The sequence below is a fragment of the Ambystoma mexicanum genome, chromosome 9 (genome assembly GCF_040938575.1).
Source record: "Ambystoma mexicanum isolate Mex_15411 chromosome 9, UKY_AmexF1_1, whole genome shotgun sequence".
Taxonomy (NCBI): domain Eukaryota; kingdom Metazoa; phylum Chordata; class Amphibia; order Caudata; family Ambystomatidae; genus Ambystoma; species Ambystoma mexicanum.
In genome coordinates, this window is record NC_090931.1 from 1080653700 (window position 1) to 1080668215 (window position 14516).

The following is a 14516-nucleotide window of genomic DNA, read 5'->3' on the forward strand; positions in this document are numbered from 1 at the left end:
ACAGTAGCGCAACGTCTCCAGAGCCCTGGTTCGCTCTAGGCTAGACTACTGCAACAGCCTCTTAATAAATCTGCCTCTTTCCTTCCTTCGCCCCCTTCAATTAATCCAGAATAGGACTGCAAGACATATCCTTGGCCTCAAGTCCATGTACCGCTTCACTCCAGCCATAACATCTCTCCACTGGCTCCCGGTGACTGCAATGACCGCACTCAAGACCCTTTGCATCATCCACAAGGCTGTCTGGGGCCTGGGATCTCTTTAAATCCAGCTTTCCCTCCCTGAAAACCTCCTGGCCATGGTCCTTTGGTCCTCTGCCTCAAACGCTCTGCAGGTCAAATGTTTCTCCAAGCAGAGAGTGGGAGGTATATCCCTTTATCCCTTTCCTTGGCTGGCTCCTCCCTCTGGAACGGCCTCCCTCTCCCCTCATACTTGAGCCAGATCTTCTTAAGTTCCAGAAACTTCTCAAGACTTTCCTTTTCTCCTCTTCCTTTCCTCTTTGCCTCCTTTGCTAACTCTCCCTCTGCCACTGCAACTGGGGCCTGGTCCCTTCATATTCATACAGGGGCCAGACCATCCCCTGCCAGTCCCCACAGCATCCTTTGCCAGCACTGCCCTCGGGCTCCATTTCCCAGACTAGCCCAACTTGGCCTCCCTGCCCACCCAACGCATCCTCCCTTTCCCCCTTTTCCCCTGGCACTTGCCACCTTGGCCTTCCCAGAACTTCCCTGCTTCACTTCCCTGGGGGCACCCCACTCCTGCACTTCTCCCTCTACCCGCTTCCCCCTGGCACTTACCACCTTGTCAAGCACTTGCACTGTAGGATTGTCACAATGCCACTATAACCATTTTTGTTGTTGTACTTTCGTGGCTCCCATGCCCCCGCCCCCATCTTGTCTTGTAGCGCCATACAAATGCCCAATAAAATAAAACAATCATTTGTAAGTCATTGTATTTATAAAAGAATTGTACATTTTACCAATGAACATATGCTTTATATTAAAACAAAATAATAAAAAAATATAAATAAACAATGATGAAGCTTTAAGGTGGGGGGATCACAAAAAGCCAACACCTGGAGATGCATTGTCAGAGATGATTTGAGGCTTCTGACTAATTTACAAGCAGTTTTTCAAGACTAGACTTGCATTAAATCAAGGACAGTGGATTTTAATAAGCTGTGCATGACAGGATGGCAAGCTTAACCAAATGCCTTATGGAAACAAGTCTTCAAGCTCTCCTGAATTTGAGGAAGTCACAGTCAGCATGATGGTGTGTCAGGAGGACATTTCATAGGATAAGCTTTAAACATGTAGAGTTCTTCTTATGTATTTTCTGTATTTTTTATACCCTGTTGACACGATATTGGATAGATTCAGATTTGCTGACAGCAATCTTATATTCAGTTGGTAGGGTATCTGTATTAATATGTGCGACTTTTAAAGTTCTCCATATCGCGTCTGAAGAGGCATCAAGGCGCTCAGATCTTAATACAGTGCAAGGTAGAAGGCACATACATTCGAATGAGATTTTAAGTTGATTATTAATAGCAAGATGATCATCCACAAAGTGTCATTCCAGTGGGTACGAATTCCATAACCTTGAGTCCTGAACGAAAAAGCACCAACATCCCCTACTTCGATATCTGAACCGAGGAATTGCCAGCAGGCCAGAAGATTCGGATCTCAAATGTCTGCCTCGCACATAATGTACAAATTACCTACTGATAAAAGATGGTCCAGGCAATGTTGGTAGCTTTATGGGCCAAACACAAGACTTTAAATTCAAAGCCCTTCTTAAAAGGCAACCAATGAAGGGCTTGAACTGACGCAGAGATGTGATAGTGATGGCTCAGATGCAACTGCAGCGTGGCCCTTGTGTTTTGTTAGATCCCTTTCCTGAAGCCCCAAATAGATGGTGTTGCAGTAGTGTAAATGACTAGCCACAAAAGCACTCAGAAGCTGAACTCTTTCGGGAAAAGTACAATGTCTAGGAATTTTTTAAGCGTTCTCAGTTGCAGAAAACAGCTTCTAGATAGTATGCAGATTTTACTGTCCAATTGCAATGCAGGATCCAGCCAGACCCACACATTTCGTACCAACTCTGAAACTTCAGGGCACAGGCCATAGACGAATTCTACTCCTGTGGGTGAGGAGGATTATTCACAGTGCTAAAATGAACGGGTGTAGTATTCTTTCTCCGTTTTATTAGCATGTAACTATATGTAGATATATGGTGAGGACATCTTGAAAGGGTATCCTGGTGTGCAGCTGTCGAGGGCTTTGTTGAGACAGTGTAGGATCATCATAACTAGGGTGATGTGGTCTCAAAATCAACATCCATATATAAGACAGGCAGAATTACTGTGGGTTCTTTGTAGATTGTGTAGTGAATTATCTACCAATGGCCTGCTACTGTAATCTAGTTTGTAGACCAGGTGTAAAGAGTTAGGAGGTTTATTGACAGAGCTGTACAAAGGAGAGATTTGCTTTATGTCAGTAATGGTGGAAGAAACCTTCCTTAGCAACCATGTTTACTTTCCTTAGCAACAATGTTTACTTGGGCATCAAATTTGCAAACCCTCCAAATATGACTCCCAAATTGAGAGCTTTATTGGTGGTTGTTCGAGGTGGGCCCAAGGAGAGTGGCGTGGTGCTGTGTCTCCATCACATGACGAAAAGCAGAACACTTTAAAGTCTGTCTTTCTTGTTCACAGTCACAGAGGTGGATTTTCAGTTCTGCAGGAGATTGAAAGGTTGCTGGAAAAACCGGAGAAGAGGGGTCTTGCTGGAGTGGAAGAGGGACAATGATGAAAAGTGTACTTTAAGAGGCAGAAATTACGATTGCAAGCTGAGGATCTGTGAGGGAGCTGCCATCCATGGAAGCTGCAACAGAGCTCCAGAATGACGCAGTGCTTGATGTCAGACAAGGAAGTCAAAACAATGTCCATGAGAGAGAACCCATGGAAAAGGAAGAAGGAGAAAAGAACGAAACACTGTTACAGAGAGATTCGCCATATGGTGTACAGTTGTCGAGTCTGCTCAGGTAAATGACAAAAAGTCATAGAAAAAAAAGTGTTCCTCAACATAAATGATACGTTTTATGTTCATATTTGTAGGAATGTGTCCCATTGACCAGAAAAACAAAAACTTGCAGAGAGACAATTTTTAACTAGCAAGCGAGAGATTTTGATCAATGTAGCACTTGAAACGTAGACAATTAAAACACATCCCGTTTTTAACCCGAATGAATCAATGTGCGATTCGTTGATGATCTCCTGATGGCTACCCCAGTTCCAGGTGAAGCGGTTTATCATCAACGTACTTACACACACCAATAGTGTGTGCTTTAATAGTATAGTTTAATAAGGTAATGTAGATATTGAAAAGGATCAGTGACAGGGCAGATCCTATTAAACACCATACACGATGGTAGTAGTCATGGAGAGAGCGTCATAGCGTGACGTGGTTGCTATGCTGCTGGAAGAAGGAACTGAAGCAATTGCTCCCCTTCTCTGATTTCCACCCATGTTTTGAGGTGCTCCAGCAGTCCCTTGCTGCTGATGATGTCAAGCTGAAGTAAATGTCTCTTACCCATGATGTTATTCCAGGGATGATTTATCTACAACACAAAATTATGCTGATGAAAATCTTTTTTATAAGGTTAAAATAAAGTTTTGTATTCGTATTACCTTCAGGAAAAAGTAATTTAAAACATACTGAGAATGAATCCATTATTCTGTTGAAAAACATTATCTGAACCTTTTGAAACCAAGATTTAACACTCCATATGTGCGTCCCATCCCTGTGCTGGTGGCATCTCTCGCCACACCTGCTCCTGGTTCTCTTCTTCCTTTTCTAGTCACTGCCAATTTGTCTCCCCTTTCTCCTCTAGCGTCATCTCTCATCCCTGTCGTGTTCATCAGGAGAGCTCTCTTTCCACCATTCTCTTTAGTCTCTTTGATCATTCCCTTCTTTCGCTCATTGCTACCTCTGGTTTCTCTTTCTTTCCCTACACCAATGGCACAAGGCTGCCAATCATTCAGGGTGGGAAGCTGGGTGCCACAGCTGCTAAATGTAAGTGGTGTCTTTGTTCCCGCTCCATCTGTTTGAATGACAACTCACTTTGCTTAAACTGTGACAAGACCAACAACATATGTCTTTGGCAAATCAATTGCTCTCCAGAGTACTACTTTCTGGCCTCCACCAATAAAATCGATCAAGTTTCCACTTCCTGTTATTTCTACCTCAGTCTTCTAGCCAGATCTTCCCATTTATTTAGCATTCCACCCACATTTCTGCTTCTTCTGCCCAGCTAATTCTATTTACCCTGGGCTTCCTTCTTATTCTAGTAAACACCTTCAAATTCTTCCATTCGCACTCGTGGGAGTACCTGAGAGTACCGCTTGGCCGCTTCCCCTGCTCCTGCTGCCTGCTGTTTGCTGTTCTTGTGGCTTTGGATTACTGCTTTGCGAGCCTTGCATTGATCTACTAAGGTGACTGTGGACTGTTTGCTTGAAGGACGTTGCCACACCCACGCCTATCAAGCTCTTTCAGCACTTTCAGCTCTTTCAGCTCGCTGAACACATGTTTTGTTTTCTTTTCTATAGGAGCCCGTTGCGAAACGCCTCCACTCTCACGTCATCAAGCAACTCCCATATTACGAGAGCGCTCGCGCACAGCGTGCGCGCACTCGTGGGAGTAACTGAGAGTACCGCTTGGCCGCTTAGCCACGCAGTTACGCAGCTGAGCAGCCCAGCTGGATATCAGTCGCGTTTCCCGCGATTTGCAAGTTTGTGAGACCATCCTATTGGAACTAAGATTTGTTTTCTTGTTTGTATCTTGCTTCTAACAACCCGCTCAATTGTGTTATACATTATCCCAAGGATGGCATATAAATTAACTACAAATATGCCGACTAATATTCCACATCTGCTACTAAGTTCAAATCAACGGTTTCATGCTGGCACGGAGGCTCCTCCTCAAATTTTCTACTCAGCTATTTCAATTACACCCACTTGCTCGTCCTCTCGGCCTCAGTTAAGATTTCCCTTTGATGGGCCTACAAAGGAGGCGATTGTATCTGTATCATCAGAATCAGCCTCATCCGTTGTAAGCAGTGGCACTCCTTCTCCACAAATGGGCGATGACGCTCACGCTCTTTTACATACACCATGTGCCCGTGTGAACCCTCAGCCATTGTCAGATGCCACAATTTTAGCCTCCATGAAAAATTTTCCAATGGTATCTACAACTCATATCCCAATTTCACCAATCAACTTCCCTCCCTTGTCCCATGAGCAGTCTGGCTTATCTATACATGCCAGTCAATTTGAGTTACTGATCGCTTGGAGGGAGGAGGAATGTCCAAGTGAGTGCTCCCGTGAGGGTGGCGTGGCTTCCTTTCAGTCTTCTGGAGATCATCATAACCCAATGCTACAGTCCTTTGTCTTGCCTACACCTAGACCTATTCAGCCAATTTCTTCTGACAAATCCTTACATCACCTATTAATGATCCAACCAGCGCTCACTGCTATTAATACCACCATTATGAGTTTATGTAAATTGTTCGAAGCAATTGATACTAAAGTAGCTCATCAATCAATCCAATTTGATGAGTTGGTTAAATGGCTGACAGCACAACAGCCATCCATAACGAGTAAGAATGACACATGACCACTGATTCTAATGTGTTGTATAGGTCGCTGGTGCACAATGACAATCAGAATGCGTTAGAGCATTCAATACAGGCTCGGGTTGATAATTACACCACTAGTCCTACACCATGCGTTCTACCCACTATTTCTGGTATTGTACGTCCCATCAGTGACCCACTCACTCTGTCCACACTTGAGATATATGAGCCACCTTCCGCTCAAGCAGTACATGGTGAAACTTTGGATATGTGCAAAAGCAACTTGGAGACTGAAAAAGGGGATCTACCAAGCACTGGCACAAGTCATTTACTCTTGCTTAAAGCTAGAAATCCTAAGCTCATCAAGAAAAGACCCTTATCATTAATAATGAAAACAAAGAATATGGCAAAACTGAAATCTACCAAAAGTACACTTAATTCCTTTTTCAAAGCACTTGGTAAGTCAACCACATTACACTCTGAGTTGACTATCTCGACAGAGTATGTGCCCCCCTTAGGGGCTCCACTCCCATTATCCATGAGCAAGCCACTGGTGACAACCTCTGCAGCTATTTCTGTTAAACAAGCTCAACCAAGCATGTCTCTCTCTCCACTTTCCCATCTAGTTCTATCTATTGAGCAGTCAAAGGAAGCTGAGGTTTTGTCCAATTTGGCGTCAATAAACAAACAAAATGTGGTACCTTCTATTCCTCCAGTGGACACCTTTAGTGATTCCATACCTGTTGACATGCTGCAGAGACAAATTCCAACATCACACCAGGTTGCATCAAAACAAGTGCCCTTGCCTGTTGAATCTCAGGCTATCAAGAAGTCTGCTATCTTTTGTCCACAAGTCACTCCTAACTTGCCTAGCGATGCCTTCCCAACACAAGCAATGTTTGAGGGTTTGAAACAGAGAGTGGATGGCTATCTGGCTGCAAGTATGGCTAAAGCTTTCCCTAAGCCATCAGATGCCCAGACAGTAGCTAATATAATCCCTCCCTCTTCGGCTGAGACATGTATTGCTCAAACCCCTAATATCCATCTAAATGCTGAATCTCTGTGTTGGGAGGAAGCCAACAGAGCACAATCCAGGATTAACACTGGCATGGAGCACTCTAAATTGAAATGGACACCTCGTAAGCATACCCTGCAACCTGTTTCCAGGCATTTACATCTGCATCGAATGAACTTCCACACATTTATTTTAAATGTAGAGAGGGAAACTTTCCAGTTTATGATCTGAACCATCAGAGTGTCTTGAACATGTTTGGTGATGTTTCGGAGTTGTATAATGTAACTACACAAGACATTGACCAAATTGAGTTTATTTCTGAATTTACGTGCTCAGTAGTGAGGCTGTGGATTCCATCAGGATTGGTATGGCAATCTATCTGGCGTTGTAGAATGCAGCTTTTTGAGATGGGTTTTCTCCTAGCTGAAGACCCAGAGTGTGGCCCATTCAAAACTCAAACCACCAAACCAAAGTCTAATATTTACCAATGCATAAATAGAGCAAGTCGGGATATCCCAACACCCAGAGGCATTAACCATTAATACAAGATGTTTCATCTATTTTAAAAATTGCTAGCTGGAACACCGTAGGTCACTGCCATCTACATCAATCCATTTCTAACTTATCTTGTGTCTACCATGTGATAGTGTTACAAGAAGTGTGGCTCACCACTCTACCACTATGGGATGACTATGATCTTGTTTTGCTCCCAGCCATCCCCAGTGGAGGTAGACCATCCTCGGGTCTTCTTGTGGCTGTTAATACAACTGCTGGGTTCGCTATCACACCTTGGTCTCATGTGGGGGCCCAGATCCAGCTAGTCCAAATCACCATTCACACACAGGTGATAGCTTTGGTCAATATTTATCGTAACGCTGCAGCAATGACAGACAATGCTTTTTATGATGGTCTATCATCTATACTAGACATGATACTGATGAACTTTAAAATCTCTCACACAGTCATTTTGGGTGATCTTAATTTGGACTGCTGGAATACGACACGAAATAATCACGAGGTGCAGAGATGGACTGCCTTTATGAGTGACCGGAATTTCCGCATGCTCAATGGTGCTGTTGATGGTGATTCTCCCCCTCAATTCACGTGGCATCATGGTTTGAGTTCGAGCATCATCGATTATGTATATGTTAATCATCAATTGTTCCAAAGTGTTACTAAATTGATAATTTGTGATCAACCGTATAGCGATCACATACTTTTAGCTGAACACTTTGTTTGGGACTTTTCCCAAGAAAAAAAAGGCTGTTTTTCAAGCTGAATTTGTAGTTAATTCAGCGAGATCTAGCCTACGTTGGAACGTGACCTCTTTATTGGCCTTTGAGAATAAAATCGAATATAATGCCACCGAGTCCAACATAAGGCAGTATTCAGATCTACTGCAACCTTTTGTTAAAACTGTAATGATACCCCGCTATAATAGAGTTCGTCATCCTCACTCTTTTGATGCAGACACGCAGCGTATCAAAGCTGAGTTCAAGAAAATCAAGAAAGACCTTTTAAATTCAAACCATCCATATCGCTGGTCACACTTACAAACAGCTAAATGTTGTTATAAAAATTGGCTGAGAAGTCGGTAAGCCTCCCAATTTCAACAAGATGCTGAAGCCATGGCAAGCGCAACAGCCAATAAAAATTCTTCAGGGATGTGGCATTTGTTAAACAATCAACCATCTCATCTCCAAAGAGACTCACAAATCAATGGTGTCCACGAAGATTGTTGGCTCAAACATTTTTCGTCCTTGTATGCTGATCCACACTTTGCAGGGACCACATTTGAGCTTGTCTCTACTTCTTCATGGTACTTTGAGATATCTCCTGACATCATTCAAGGTATCATAATGCAGGCCAGTTCCTCTAGGGCAATGGGCCCGGATGGGTTATCTAATTTTATGTTTAAAACACATCCGGTTGAATTGGCAAACATTCTATATAAAATCTTTTGTGGTATATAAAGAACACGCCTTATTCCGCCCTCTTGGAAAACCTCCATTATTATACCTATTTTTAAAAAAGGAGATCATAGTGTGCCTGCCAACTACCGGCCTGTTGCGTTGCTGGACGCACCAGGCAAGATATTCACAAAATTGATACTATGCGAATTTAATGCTTGGACTTTAAAAGCTAATTTACGGGACCCGCACCAAACAGGGTGTGTGGCTGGAATGGGCACAAATATAAATCGTCTAGCCTTAAAAGCCATTAAAATGCAATGTCATATGCATAAGCAGCAGGTGTTTTTTGCTTTTGTCGACCTTAATGCAACTTTTGATTCGGTTAGCTGTCTGCTTATTCTATCAAAGCTCCGTAAAGACCAATGTCCTCCAATGCTGTACGATGTCATCCGCTCTTTGCATTCGAACACTTCCATACGGGTCAGTTTATCCCTAGATGGTTTACTATCAGAGCAAATTAATACCACACGTGGCTTAAAACAAGTTTGCTTATTAGCATCTACGATCTTTAATTATTTCATTCAGGATGTCAGATTTTTTTTACCAATATTGTTTCAGACTTGCCCAAACTCAATAATCAGCTAATTCAAACACTCATGTACGCAGACGATATAGTTCTTATCTCTAAAACTCAATCAGGTCTGAGTCTTTTAGATGCCTTTTATAGTTACACTAGGGTGAATGAACTAAAAATTAATACACTTAAAACACAAATTGTATCCTACTCGCCTAGGCAAGTTGGACCATTGACATATGTTTGGACATTCAATCAGTCCGTGATACAAATGGTGCCACAATATACTTACTTAGAACGCGTGGAGGCTAGACTTGCCTCAGCCATCTCACAAGCGCTCCTTATCATGTATAAGTACGGAACAATTTAGGTCTTGCCAGTATGGCATTTTTGGAATATGAAGATAATTCCAGCGTTATTATACAGTTTAGAAACACTGCATATTAACTCTCCCTTTCAGTTTACAAAATGCGAAGCTAAATTTTGGCGGCAGATTCTACACCTTCCTCAATGTATACCTGCTGCCTGGATAAGATATGAACTAGGCCTGGTCTCCCTCCAGGCACTGTATAATTGGTGCTTATGCTCCCTGTTCAGAAAATGTTTGCTTTCAACCCAACTCAATGTTATGTTGAAAACCTTAACCAACTACATTTTCTCCACAAATCATGTGTTCATCAAAATGTGGCTCTCGAAAGTCTATCACATGCTAATTATGGCAGAGATTCAATTAGATCTATTACTTAAAACCCTGATGAAGCAAAATCTAAATTATTTGAATCTGATTGGATGGAAACCAGAGCAATTTGTCTCTTGTACAAAGATGAAGCAGGGTGCTATTTCCCGCATAAAAAAACTGCAAAATCTGCCCCCTTATTTGGTGCGTTGCCCCTCTCACAAATTACGTGATGGCATATTACGATTGCGTTTTTAGCCTATAGAATACTAGAGATATTCAAGCTAAATGCAAACTTTTGCCTGACCCAGATCATTTCTGGCGATTTTGCCTGAAGATAGACATACGAGAAACCTTGGTACATCTTATTACAGAATGTTGTATACTTCGATCGGCAAGAGAAACTTACTTTGCAAGACATTGTAAATACTTGACTCTTGTAGATTCACACAATTGTTGGTCACTCATTTTGGGGTCATGTAATTTACCACTTCAAATTGCCACTGTTAAGTTTCTATCAAGTTTAAAGTTAGATACTGCAGAAACATCTTGATATCTATCATTTGAATTGAGATATGCAGCACAATTCAAACATGTTATGAAGTTTTGAGACAGTCACAATGGCAAAGAATGTTAAATTATTTTTATTATATTTATGTGTATAGTATGCGATTCATATGTTTTATGTATAATTTGTAAAAAAAATTTTTTTGTATTTTATATTTGAAAGGTTGATTTAATTCAGCCAATACAAATTAAAAAAAATGATAATAAAAAAAATAATTCTTCCATTGTCGACGCCTCTTCCCTTGTTAGCTGAAAACGTGGCTTTTCACATCTGCCTTTAACCTTCAGTTCCTTGTGTCACTCTCTCCTTTACACTCTGGGCCAGCACCAGAACCTGTTACACATTGTCATTGACAGCCCTGACAGAAATAATGCGACCAAACTGTTTGGACTGGACAGCCCCTTTTGGGGTGTGACCAAGCCTGATTGCATTTGGTCTTTGCTCTTTCTGTAATGGCTTTGCAGGTGAAGAACAATGGTCTGGCGGACTATCCAGGGTAATACCAGAGGGTAAGTTTATTCTAAATTTTCCAGCCATCACCTCTTTTGTTGTGTTGTGATTTTCAGAGACACAGTGAAACAAACCAGTTCTGGCCAGTGCTATTGAGACAGTGGGAATTAAAAACTACACTTGTCTCAGCAACTACCCAAAATATACCTGGAAATATTCATACATTGTAATATACACAACCCACTAAAGAAATATCTACCAACACACAGCCATGACTGAGGCCATAAAAGTCACAATTTACTCAACATTTTCCATAGAACCAATTATTAAAACAGAGGTTGGACTTGTTCCATAGAACCAATTATTAAAACAGAGGTTGGATCATTTCACTATTGCCTTAACTTAACATTCTTCGACACATCTGTACATGCTTGCCAGAATATCAGTAAACCATAATAGCAAATGTGTTTATTAAACACAGAAGTGGTTCTGCCAGGTCACAACAGTCACAAGAAATTCTACATACATCTGTGTCGAATGTAACCAACACTCAAAACTGAGAACATATAACTACAGCCCTTAGTAAGGAACATTACTTAAAGACATTCAAGGAAAAAGAACACCCCCAAAACGAAGGCAGCAAGAAGTGAAGGAAAAACATTTTCTTCACGTGATATATGATATGACATTTATAATGTGCCTGTACACAAGTGTTTCTAGGCACCACAAGACAAGAGAGGGAGGACATCGGGAGGACAAGACAAACAACAAGATAAACAAATGATCCTACTAGTCCTTGTGTAATTTGGATCGTGCAAGTGCGACAATGAGAAGTGCAAGGGCGAGAATAGGGGAAAGTTCAATCAGGGCATGGCTCTGAGTAAGTGCAACCAGGGCAACATGGCTCTGGGTAGGCGAAGGAGGTAGCGGGGCTATAGGGGTTACAGTAACAGCCCCAAGTGTGCAGTAAGCCAGGAGGCAGTGCAAAGGAGACTTGTCATGGAGGAGCCATGTATCCAGTGAGACTCTGAGGGAACCAAGTAACCCGTCGGTACAGCAGACAGGTAAGTTAGCAAGGGAGCGAGAGAGAGAAGGCAGAGGAGAAAGGGAAGGTCTTGAGCTGCTTCTGGAACTTCATGTGGTCTGCCTCAAGTCTGAGAGGTGCAGGGTGGCCATTCCAGAGGGAGGCACCTGCAGAGGAGTGAGATCTACACCCCACTCTCTGCCTGGAGAAGCGTTCGAGCCTCAGAGAGTTGGAGGTAGCTAAGTGAAGGGCTCTAGAAGGAAGATATTTCAGGAGAGAGAGTTGGATGCAGAGCAGGCCCTGGCCTCAGAAAGTGTTGTGTACAATATAGAGGGTCTTGAACTTGATCCTTGCAGCCACCAGGAGCAAGTGAAGAGATTTCAGGGCTGGAGAGATAAGGTCCATAGGCTTGAGACCAAGGATAAGTCTTGCAGTCCTGTTCTTGATTAGTTGCAGGGGGCGAAGAGTAGTTTAGTTTAGTTTAGTTTAGTTTAGTTTATTTGCTTATATAGCGCACCGAACCCAAGGGTATCTGGACACTTTTGCTTGATGAAACAGAGGTTGTTACAACATGGAAATGCAGTTATCAGTACAGACAAGATAAAAAGAAACTTACAATGAACACGAGGTGCAGTCCCAACAAGGAATGCACCTGTGCACATATAATGTCATGAAAGTGCAATACTAGTTATGGAGGTATGGAAGGTAGCTGTCCTGTGTTACAGATCAGGATGCATGTCTTCGTATAACAGGGTGATATCTCCAAGGGCATTAAACTAGTGTTACACATCTAGTTGTAAGTCCTATTAAGGCAGGTTGTCTAAGCATCCATGAAGAAACAATGGTGTATTGGCAGCATTAGTTAAGCTGAGAGAGGAGCCGAGGAGGGTTTGACTCTGAGAGCAGGGGGCAAATAATTCCAAGTCTTGGCTGCCAGCACTGGGAAGCTAGATCCGCCAGCTTTATGCAGTTTGAATTTAGGGATGTTAAGGAAGTGAGAGTAGTTGGTTCTGGTGTGTTTAGAGGGTTGATTTATAAAGAAGTTGTCGACTAAGTACTTAGGGGCTACATTTGTCATGCACTTGTGGGTGATCATAAGTGATCTGAAGGTGATCCTGTCTTGGAAAGGGAACCAGTTGATTTCATGTCTGGCTTGTGAGATGTGGCTCAAATGAGGGATGCTTAAGGCCGTTCTTAGGGTTTTATTTTGCAACACTTGTAGCTTATTTAGGTGGTGCTTGCTAGCGCCTAAGTATAAAGTGTCGCAATAGTCCAATTTAGAAAGTATGAGAGATCTTGCCACTGTGATGCAACGGTCAGTGGACAAGAAAGGTCTGCATGAGTTTATTAGTTTAGCAGTCTATGCTGTTGATGAAGCTGTAGCATTTGCTTGTCTGGAGAGGGAGAGGATAGAGTTCAAGTAGATTCCTAATATTTTGGCATTCTTGGCAACTATGATGTTGTTTCCATCAATGTTAAATGAAGTGTATTGGGCGTCCAGTTTATTGAGTCGTTGCATAGAGCCAATGAGCAGAAGCTCGTTTTGTAATCATTGAGACAAAAAACATCTTGATAGAGTGATGAGAATTTGCGTATAGTCCGCATAATTTGTGTAGCATCCACCCAGGTCATCTAAGTGGTTAAATAGAAGCTTCATAAAGAGGTTGTAGAGGGTAGGGGAGACACAAGAGCCCTGCAGGACTCTGCATGTGATTGGGGAAGGTTCTTCTGAAGCTGAAGGGGCAAAGACCCTCATGGTTCTGTCTGAGAGAAAAGAGTGGACCCAGGCAGCAGCGTTAGTGGAAAAGGAGGCAGCTGTAGTTAGATGAGTGGTTAGGATGTTATGATCGACTAAATCAAAAGCAGCCGATAAGTCGAGCAGGAGGTAGGCATTTTGAGAAAGAGGCTGTTGCAGTAGTCCAGCCTGGAAAGAGCCAGGGCTCTGAAGACAGTGAGCTTCTGGGGAAAGTGAGAAAAGGTAGAACACTTCTGAGGAGGTGCAGCTGGAAGTGGGACTTTTTTGTAAGGTCCGTGATGTGAGAAGAGAAGGAGAGAGTGCAGAAAAAGATGACATCAACGTTTCTTGCCTCACAAGAAGGCGAGGGTAGAGGGCCCAAGGGGGGTGGCCAGAGTAAGAGAGGGAAAGTGGGAGCAATGGTCTCAATGAGAAGGGTCTCCATTTTCCCGGCATTAAGGCAAAGATCATTGGAGTCGCACCAATACTGAATCATGGAAAGACAGTCAGGGATAAGCGAGGGAGGAGAGGAGGCTGAGGGAAGCCTCAAAGAGAGCTGAGTGTCATTTGCATAACACTGAAAGTTAGAAGAGATGGTGGAGAACAGGTGGGCCAAAAGGGCCAGATAGACATTGAAGACCCAGGGTGGGAGGATAGAGCCCTGGGGGACACCACATGTGGAGATAGAGGTTGTGGACAGAATAAACCCAAGTTGGACCTGGGAAGGACAGAAGGAGGTCAGCCATGCCAGGGCCTGATCCATGATGCCCAGGTTCTGACAGAGTCAGTTGATCAGGGTGGCATAATTGACTGTGTCAAAAGAAGAGGAGAGGTCAAGGAGGATGAGGACAGAAAGAGAGCTGGAGTCGAGGTTAGATAGCAGATCTTCACAGGTCTTCAGCAGAGCAGTGTCCATGCCTCTGGCTGCTC

The 14516-nt window shown here is 42.9% G+C and overlaps 1 protein-coding gene across 1 annotated transcript in view; it reads right to left on the bottom strand.

Annotated features, from left to right (window-relative positions):
- The window catches only part of GALNT5 (polypeptide N-acetylgalactosaminyltransferase 5), a 359001-nt gene that overhangs the window by 24791 nt on the left and 319694 nt on the right, over positions 1-14516 (bottom strand). The window lies entirely within an intron of this gene.